At 50.7% G+C, this 8,823-nt stretch overlaps 1 protein-coding gene across 1 annotated transcript in view; it reads left to right on the top strand.

The window, feature by feature from the left end:
* Positions 1-5,664: 5,664 nt before the first annotated feature.
* The window catches only part of STAT5B (signal transducer and activator of transcription 5B), a 60,864-nt gene continuing 57,705 nt past the window's right edge, over positions 5,665-8,823 (top strand). The window contains exon 1 of the mRNA XM_081027271.1: positions 5,665-5,810. The gene's annotated coding sequence lies outside the window, so the exon portion shown is untranslated. The remainder of the gene's footprint in view (positions 5,811-8,823) is intronic.

Below are 8,823 nucleotides of genomic sequence, written 5' to 3'. Positions count from 1 at the left end.
GAAGCCCTTGGGCTCTTAAATGTCCTGTTTCACCCCCACCTTGCCTCTGCTGGCACTGACCACCTCCACTCCAGCTCCCACCCCCAAGGCGCCTGGAAGGGGGCAATAGGCCCATCCATGCTCAGCATACACCGAACTCCCAAGACCAATGTCCCTGTCTCTCCCGGGTCTCCTCACCCTAGTGCCTTCCTGTAGACATGCTGTCCCCATTCTTGTCCATGAAGACAAAGCAGGACCAAGAGAGGGTGTGTGTGTGCACATGGTGAGGAATTCTATGTGAATTTGGAACAGGGGTAGGAGCTGCTGTGTCCTGAGTGAAGCCTGTTCCCCCTTCCTGCCTCTGTCCCCTGTCCTCTACCGCTCTTCAGGGAAGTCAATTTACAGTGAAGTCACCAAGAGAACACAAGGCCATCCCGCCTGAGGCATAGAGACTGTCCTCTGTTTCTGGGAACAGAGTGAGGGGAGGGGTGTGGGACTGACAGGGTGGGTGGAAGAGGGAAATCCTGCCCTCCTTTGCCCAGCGGCCCTGTCCATCTGCTGGCATGAGCTGGGGTAGGGTGGGGGTGAAGGGAGAGTGGGGGTGAATGTGAGTGGGGGAGTGCAACATTTCTAATGAGCGTACATTTCCTACCTAGTCAGGAGGGCAGGGAGGAGCCCACCCTTATCAGGGGTAGGCTCAGAGCCTATTGAGGGAGAGGTGGGTCGCTGAGTGGGAATGGTTGCTCTTCTGAGCAGGCTGGGTTCAGCTGGCTCCCATCCTCATCCACAACTACCAGGCCCCTCTTCCCACTGAGCTAGTGTCTCCTCCTCACCCAATAGGAAAGCTTTTGTGGCTCAGCCAGCCCAGTATCCGAGCCTCACCTCGAGCGCTCTGGGGGTTGTGTGGGAGAGGGCCCTGCATCTCTTTCCCTGCCATCCCCCAACACTTTCCTTTGCTATGATTGGAGGGGGTTCCTTTCTCTCTGTTTCTGTTTCTCCTCGTTCTCTGGTTTCTTACTGCAGAGTCCTACCCACACTTTCCCTGCCCCCTCTCCTAACTCCAACCCTCAAAAACAAGCTCCCCAGCCCCAGGAGTGAATGGGGGATATGAAGCCCAAATGAAGAAAGGGCCAATGGCCCATCCAGTCCTCACGGGCTCCTCACTGGCTGGCTATACATCCATTTACTGCTGTGATCGCGCATAAGCATGGGCCTTCCCTTCACTTTCACTCTGGGCTTCAGCCATGCTGTTCCCCCAATGCACTGGCCTCTCTCAACTCCAAGCCTTTGCCCCTCCATTCCACCTACTTGGAATGTCATCATTCTTCCCTTGGCTACCTGGTGACATCCTCCTCACCTTTCATAGATTCAGTATGGCACATAGGAAAATACACAGGTTTTAGAGCCAGGGTGCCAACCCTGGCTCTGCTGGGCACAGGAGTCTGCCTCTCTGAGCTGAGAGACCTCCTTCATAAAAGGAGGACAGAAAGACCCACATCCCAGGATTGCTGTGAAGACTCACTCCAGCGTAGGTCCTCAGAGACCTCGGCCAGTAGAGCCAGGCATTTTCTTTTCTGCCTTCCTTTCGCCTCATAAATCTTCCTGTATTGTAGGCCTCTTCGTATGGCTCTAACTAGTGGCCTTCAGGGGTGTGTCTCACTGTTTGGTACATACTAGTGGCTTCATAAATATTTGTGGGATTAGTGAAGCTTCATCAAACAGCACAGAGTTACCCCAAGCTCTGACAGTTCAGGGGTTTCCTTGCAAACCCTTGTTTCCCTCACACATCCTGACCCACAGTGCCCAGAGGCTCTCTTTGCTGTTGTCCTAGCCTCTGCATGTTCCAGTCCTACTGACCTGCTTTTCTGCCCGTGGAAGCAACAGCAGTAGCCTCATCTTTGCCTGGTGCTGAACTGACATTTGAGTTCTTAAACTGCCTGGGAAACCAGCAAGATAGTGGCTGGGGTGATACGCTGCTCCCTCCTCTGTCAGCCCTGCCCTCTCTGGATAATGCAGAGGGCTCCAGGACTCTGGGTGGAGAGGGCACAGTGATCCTGTCTCAGGAGGCAGGTGGGGGGGTCCCTGGGGCTTTGAAGAGAGCCCCCCCCCCCCCCGCCGCTTAGCTCTGTCTGGAAGGGAGACCAGACAGGTGAGGCATACAGGAATAAGACAAATGGAGAGTACGTGAGAACTTCCAGGTGGCAATTCCTGCAAGGACCTGCACATCCATCAGTCACATCCCCACCCCGAACTCTACCGCCATGCCCACTTCCTCTTGGCCCAGCAAACTGGCTAGGGTTGGGCTGAGGGAAAGAAAGAGAAAACATCATTCATCAAGTCCCTTCTGCAAGCCATGTATGATGCTTAGTTACTTTCATGAACATGCTCTCATTCTACATTTTCCTTTCAAAACAGTTCATTTTCCTAGTACTTTAATAGGTAGTACAGCATGTGGTACAAAATTCCAAAGATTCGAAAGGATATATGGTGAAAGTTAGTCTCTTTTCCTGTCCCCCAGGTCCCCTTCACAGGGGCAACCACAGTTACTAGGGTCTTACGTGTACTCCCAGAAAAATGCTATGCATTTACAAACATCCTAGATTTTAACTCCTTTGACTTACACATGAGGGAAACTGAGGCCCTCAGAGGAGTCGAGTCCTTTGACTAAGGTCACACAACTGGCAGGTTGGCAGCGCTGGGATTTGGAACCGGATCTAACTACAAAACTCAGCTGTTTTCACCACCCATGCTCTGGCAGAAGTAAGCCCTGGCACCCACGGAGCACCTCCCGAACCACCGGCTGAGATAAAACGCCAGTCTGAGGCCCTAGAGATCTGAGGTCTCTGCCTTCCTGTCTGTTGAGTATCCGATGGCTTCTCCCCATGGCTCCAAGGGCCTGTAGTGTCTTAATAGGGAGGAATCATACCCCTGTGGAAGAAGGGAAGCTGCTGCTGTGTGGCCAGGGGTCCCCCAGGGCCAACATGATTCCTGGGGTCCGGAGCGGTCTGGAGAAGGAAAGTAGATGAGTATGGGTCTCTGGGTAGAGAGGATCATGGTTATGGTTTCAATTATGTTTCCAAAAAATGTCCTCATGATCTCCCTGTGGCTGGGCAGGGCTAGGGGAGGATGTGAAGTGGGGGGTCCTGTTCTTTGTGGCAGTCACATGCCTGTCCATGACAGCGAGGGAGGGAGGGTGGAGTCAAGCTGGTTGAGAGTAGGTCAGAGGTATGGACAAGGCTGCCCACCAGACTTCTAAACTCTCCTTCAAGCCTCTTTCTCCCCTGGGCCAGACCATAGTGGGCCAGGAGACGACACCAACTCTCTGTCTCTCTTCTGTGGACATCTCCACATCTGCACGTGTGCCTCTGGGACCTTTTCTACGTGGGTTCTCTGTAGGGTCTTTCTGGATCCTACCTTCCTGTTCAGTGTTTCTTTCTAGGACTCCTTGTGTGTCATGTCTCAGTGTAGTCTCCCTTAGGAGACTATGTCCCTGAGGCCCAGGAGGAGAGGGTCTCACCTCATCTAAATTAGCAAGTAGGGAGAGGTTAGGTGTTGGACCTTTCCTCCCATCTCAGGTTGACAACAGCCTTGTTTTGCTGAGGAAATCACCCAGAACATTATGTAAGGTGTGTCTCTGCACACAGCCAGCCAGCTCTAGCTTGGTGCCTAGTGGTCAGTCAGAGATGTGCTAGGAGATGAAGAACAAAGAACTGTCCCTGCCCCAGCCTCCAGGGCATTCAAACTACCACCCTGCCACTCAGCAGCTGAGGCAGCTGGACTGAGTCCTAGTTCTGACCAGCCCTAGGAAGAGGGGTATAAATCTTAGCTGTTACTAAACACAATAATGAAAAACAAGTTGACAGCTCTATAGTGCTCTACAGCGTTGGAAGCACTTTATATGTATTAACTCACTTAATTCTTGCCATACTGCAAGGAGGTCAGGTCCTATTGCTATCACTATATTACAACGTGGAAATGGAGGCAAAAAGCTTGCTCGAGGTCACATGGCTCAAGGAGTTGACAGTGAGCCTGGTTTTAGATTCTGCACTTTTAATTACTACACAACCCTCCTGGTTTCTATTTCTATTCCTAGAGCGTAGGGTTTGTTCCTCAAATATTTATTGGGTGTCTGCATGGGGTGGGGTTTTAGGGGGAATGGGCCTGCCATTGGGGGTAGAGAGACATGTAAACAAATTGTTCTTCAACATGAGAGGTGCCATGATAGAGGCATAAATGTGTGGTGGGCAATAGGAAGGGCGAGGTTCATACTGCCTGGAGCAAGTGTCGGCGAAGGACAGACATCAAGACAGCAGGAGAACATTCCAGGCAGAGGGAACAGCATGTGTGCTGGTACGAAAGCTTACAAGGAAGAGAAATGTGGTATGCCCAAATGTCCAAACATCACGGATAGTGACTGTGAGAGAGAGCTCAGGGCTGGTGTTTCCATCCAGCTTCCTGTCCAGGCTTGTCTTCCTGCTCCAGCCCCAAGCTCCCTGTACCTACTCTGTGCAAAGCACTGTGCTAAGTGTTGTCCCAGAATGTGGAATAGAAGCAGGAGCCTGGGAGAGGGAGAAGGACTTTGTGGCTGGTGTTATTCTGGAAGTGAAGGGAAGGCTGCTTGGAAGTGCTGTCAAAGGAGGATTATGGGAGAACTTGGGGTCTTGCAGATCTTGTCCATCCCTGGACGTAAAGATTTTCAGACTGTAGGGAAGGGAGGGTGTGTGTGTGTGTGTGTGTGTGTGTGTGTAGGGTCCTCTGCTCCTTCTGCACCTGCAGCTGGGCTTCTGGAGATCTGATATGCCTTGCTTTGGTGCTAGCCCTTGGAGGGTTGCCAGGGAAACCGTTGGCTAGTTCCAGAGATGTAGTCAGAGGAGAGGCGAATGGATGACTCAGGTTGCCTCCTCAGACACCACATGCCCTCCCCATTACACGGAAAAGGGACTTAGGGACCTCTTTCCCCTGGATCCTACAGAGGTGATTCTGCTTATTCTTCCTTCTTTGAATAGAGGAGTCAGCGCCTCCCGCAGCTCTGACTGGTGGCAGTTAGCAAGGTTCCGCAGGGAGGGAAATGGTGTGAGACGCCCCTGTCCACCATAGATTCACTCTGGAACAGTGGACCAATCCAGTGGGCCTGGGTGAATGTAAAGTCCTGCCGTGGCGGCAGGAGCCTGGCTGAAACGCCCTCCAGGGAGCGAACCCGGGATAATTATTGACGGGCCAGCAGCGGACTTCTGACCTCGGCCTGGGGGGGACAGGACCCGGAACGCAGGCCTCAGCCCTGGGGAAAGGAGGTGGGCGGGCAGCGAAGGGGGGCCAATCCACGCGGCCACAGCAGTCTGGCCCGAGCCCTGCTAGTGGTGGTCGACCCTCCCCACGCAAAGGAGCATGTGCTCGTGGTCTGTGGGACCTGACTGGGGAGCCCGGTGGGGAACCCAGCCCACCTCGGCAACAAGGGGCTGCGCGGGGCACCGGCCTCCGGGAGCGTGCAGCCCCTCGGGGTGCGCGGAGCGGGAGCCGGGTCCCTCCGGGGCGGCTGCAGAGCGGGTGCGAGACACGCTGGGGCTCGCGAACGCGCACCGGGCGGAACCAGGAAGCGGCGCGCGCCGGCGCGGGGCGCGCTCGGGGGGGCGGGCGGCGCGCGCGGCCGGGTGTCCGCGCGCGAGCGGCGCGCGCGCCCCCGTGGGCCCCGGCGCGAGAAGAGTCGGCGGCGGGAGCCGTCACCCCAGGCGGGGACCCTGCGCAGGCGACTCTGCGCGGCGGCCCGGCCGAGGGAGGGAGCGAGCGAGCGGGCGAGCGGGAGGCAGCTGCTGGCGCCCGAAGGGCCGAACGAGGTAGGAGCTGCGGGGTCAGCTCTGGGCTCGGGGCCTGCGGGAGAGGCCGGGGAGACGGCCCAGGCGGGGCCCAGCGCCCCGGCCGCCGAGACGCCCGGCAGGATCGCGCCGCCGCCATCGCTCCGGGGCGGGGAGGCGGCCGCGGTGGCTGCGCGCTGGGTGACCGGGGGGGGGGTGCGGGGGGCCGGGGGGCGTTTGCAGAGGCCGCGGCGGGCGTTAGGTGCAGAGTGGAGGCGGTGGGCGTGTGTCTGCGGAGGGGGGGTGAGGGACCCGGGTGCCCATCCTGAGCGCCAAGAGGGCTGCCGTTGTCCACTCACACTTTCGTGGTGCGGTTCCGAATAGTCCCCGCTGTCTCTTTGCCTTTCCTCCTCCTTTCAAAAGAGGTATCTGCGACTCCCGGGGGTCGGGTGAGCCGGGGGTGCCCGGTGGGGTGGGGGGTTTTAGCAGAGCTTCAGGGAACAGTGCCTTATAAGGACTCAAGGCAACAAATACGATAAGGCTGTGGGTGCGGGACCCCACATCAGGACCCGCCAGGCCCGGGCTCGAGCGTGTGGCAGTGGGATGCAGCGTGCTCTCTTTTTGTAGCCCAGGATAAAGAGTAAAAAAAGTGCTCCTGGTGTCGGGGGTAGATATGGAGAGTGGGAGAAAAGGGAGTCGTGTGTCACAAAAGCTGGTCGGAGGCTATAAAGGAATCTGGCAAGATGGTCAGGCTGATCAAAGAGGAAAGAACTTGTGTGGAGCAAGAGGCGATTGCAAACACTTGTAGCCAGCAGTGATGGAAAAGGCAAAGAAGAAAAACAAGTACCAGCTTTCAGAAAGATGAGCTTAATGAAAACCACAAGAATTTTAAAGGCAAAAAGAGAGCAATCCTCTTTCCTGAGGAGCCATGCCCAGTTCTTTTTTTTCTTGTCTCGTGTGATCCTGTCATAGCTTTGTATCAAGTAAATAAATGTTACAAGTGGGTCATAGAAGGTTAGCGTTGGAAAGGACCAAGCGATTATGCCACATTCTTTTATTGTACAAACGAGGAAACTGAGGCTCAGAGAGGTGGAGTAAGTGGCCTGCTCGGTTCACACAGCTGTGTTCAGGAACTGAAAGGTTGGTCGGGGGACTCTCAGAGCAGTGATCTTACCAAAGCACAGTGAAATGGTAGATCTTTGCCTAAATACAATTTCATAAATTATCTCTGGAATGTCCACGGGGAATACCCCTTGAAAGGGCTAGTGTGTCCCCAAATTATTAAAGTGAGTGTATGTCGTTTTTTTCAGTCTTCAAATGGTGTTAATCATCTGTTTGTATCTTAGATTTCCAAAGTGGTTGGATAGCTGCCTAGGCCATAATAAGCTTTCAGCTGTTGAGTATCTTATCTCAAATAATTTTGTTATTGTTCGGTTAAGATAATAGAACTTTGCCTCTTTCCTCTTGTTCTGTTTTTGTTCGTTTGTTTATATTGTTTATAGGCATGTGCTATAGTTCTTAGAAGAGGATGTATTTTATTTAGGGTTCCTCATGTTTTTCTAATTTTATTTTGTAACACTGTGAGCATTGGATTGGTTCTGATCATTTCAAATGGATTCGACCATTTGAAAGCTTATTTTAAGGCTTCGTGTTTTTTTGTTTGTTTTGGTACCAATTTCTGTCTCATGGAAGATCACAGCTGTTAGAATTGATGGCGTAAATGGGAAAGGGGCTGCTAATTTTCAGAAAAATTTCCTGTGCGACAATTTGTGATGTCTGTCCTTATTTAATTAAAATAGCACCACGTCTTTGGTCAGGTAAATGTTGTCTGGTAGATTACTTGTTTTCTGTAGCCTTTGGAAGATGAAAATTTCAAGCACCTGGTTGAGACATAAGGAAGGAATGAAGAGATCTTTAAAAAAAAAACAACAACACGCAAAACATCAGGGAAAAAAAAGAGTTGATTTCTATCACCAGCAGTTTGCTTATTGCATAACTTGGAGCTAAACTCTGCAGAAAATCTTTGCTGTATACCCAAATAAATAAATTATCCCACCTTCTTACTCATCCTTACCTTATCACTATTCACGTTCTCCAACAGGGTATTAATATGGATTGTGTTAAGAAATTTAAGGTGGATGTGTTTCTTAAATAGGTACTTCATGATATATATGATAAAAGGGGAAAACAGTGCTATCATTGTTTGGAGTGTTACAACATAAATATTTTGGTCAGCACTTCCTATTGAGCCCCAACTTCTCATTTCATCTTCATTTTCTTGCTCTCAATTGATTTTCTAAAATTGTAATTACATAGGCAAACACCACACCAAGACTAGTAAAAGGTGTCGTTTAATGCTCTTTTGGTACTTATGTCAGTTTTTTTCAAGTTATATTAAAATTATTTCAAGTTACACTCAGGTTGTTTGTGGTTTGTATTAGGTTTATGTTAATGAATGTGCTTGTGGTTCATTTGGCTTGTTTTTATGTAAGTAGGTAATACAGGTAGTCTTATTATAAAAGGCAGGTGTTTTAAGTAGGTAAATTATATGTTCAAGATTAGATTGCAGATTGAAGGTAGAATCAAAGGAAGCTTAATTATTCTAGTGCCCTACAAACATGTATTCATAAAGTACAGATTTCTGGTCTATCAGTGGCATGTTTTTTTCCCTATTAAAGTGTAGATCACCACTTTGTCCCTATAAAAAGAAGCAAAAACCTCCCGGTTTTTTATTTGTTTAGAGCATTTGAAACTTATTCTTTTAAAAAGTTATCTGAAAATTCCAGGTTACTGGGCTCTTCAGAAAAACATCCTTTTACTGCATAATAAAGTATCAAAATATTTTGACTGGAACTTCTTAATAAAAATAATGTTTAAAAGTTAGCTCTAAAGTATCACTGTCCCCAATTTTGTGTGGTATTTAAAAGAAAAACTTTTCTTTAAATCTGAGCTTTGTTAATAGAATTGTTCTAAAATCAGAAGTATTTTTTCCCCTGCAATGTTGGCAACACAAGCGTTTTATGCTTATTTCTGGGAATAAGAAAGTCAGATTTAA

Source organism: Rhinolophus hipposideros (assembly GCF_964194185.1).
Source record: "Rhinolophus hipposideros genome assembly, chromosome: 20".
In the NCBI taxonomy this organism is placed as follows: domain Eukaryota; kingdom Metazoa; phylum Chordata; class Mammalia; order Chiroptera; family Rhinolophidae; genus Rhinolophus; species Rhinolophus hipposideros.
The sequence above is the reverse complement of the archived record's forward strand: the minus strand, read 5'-3'. Positions and strand labels throughout refer to the sequence as shown.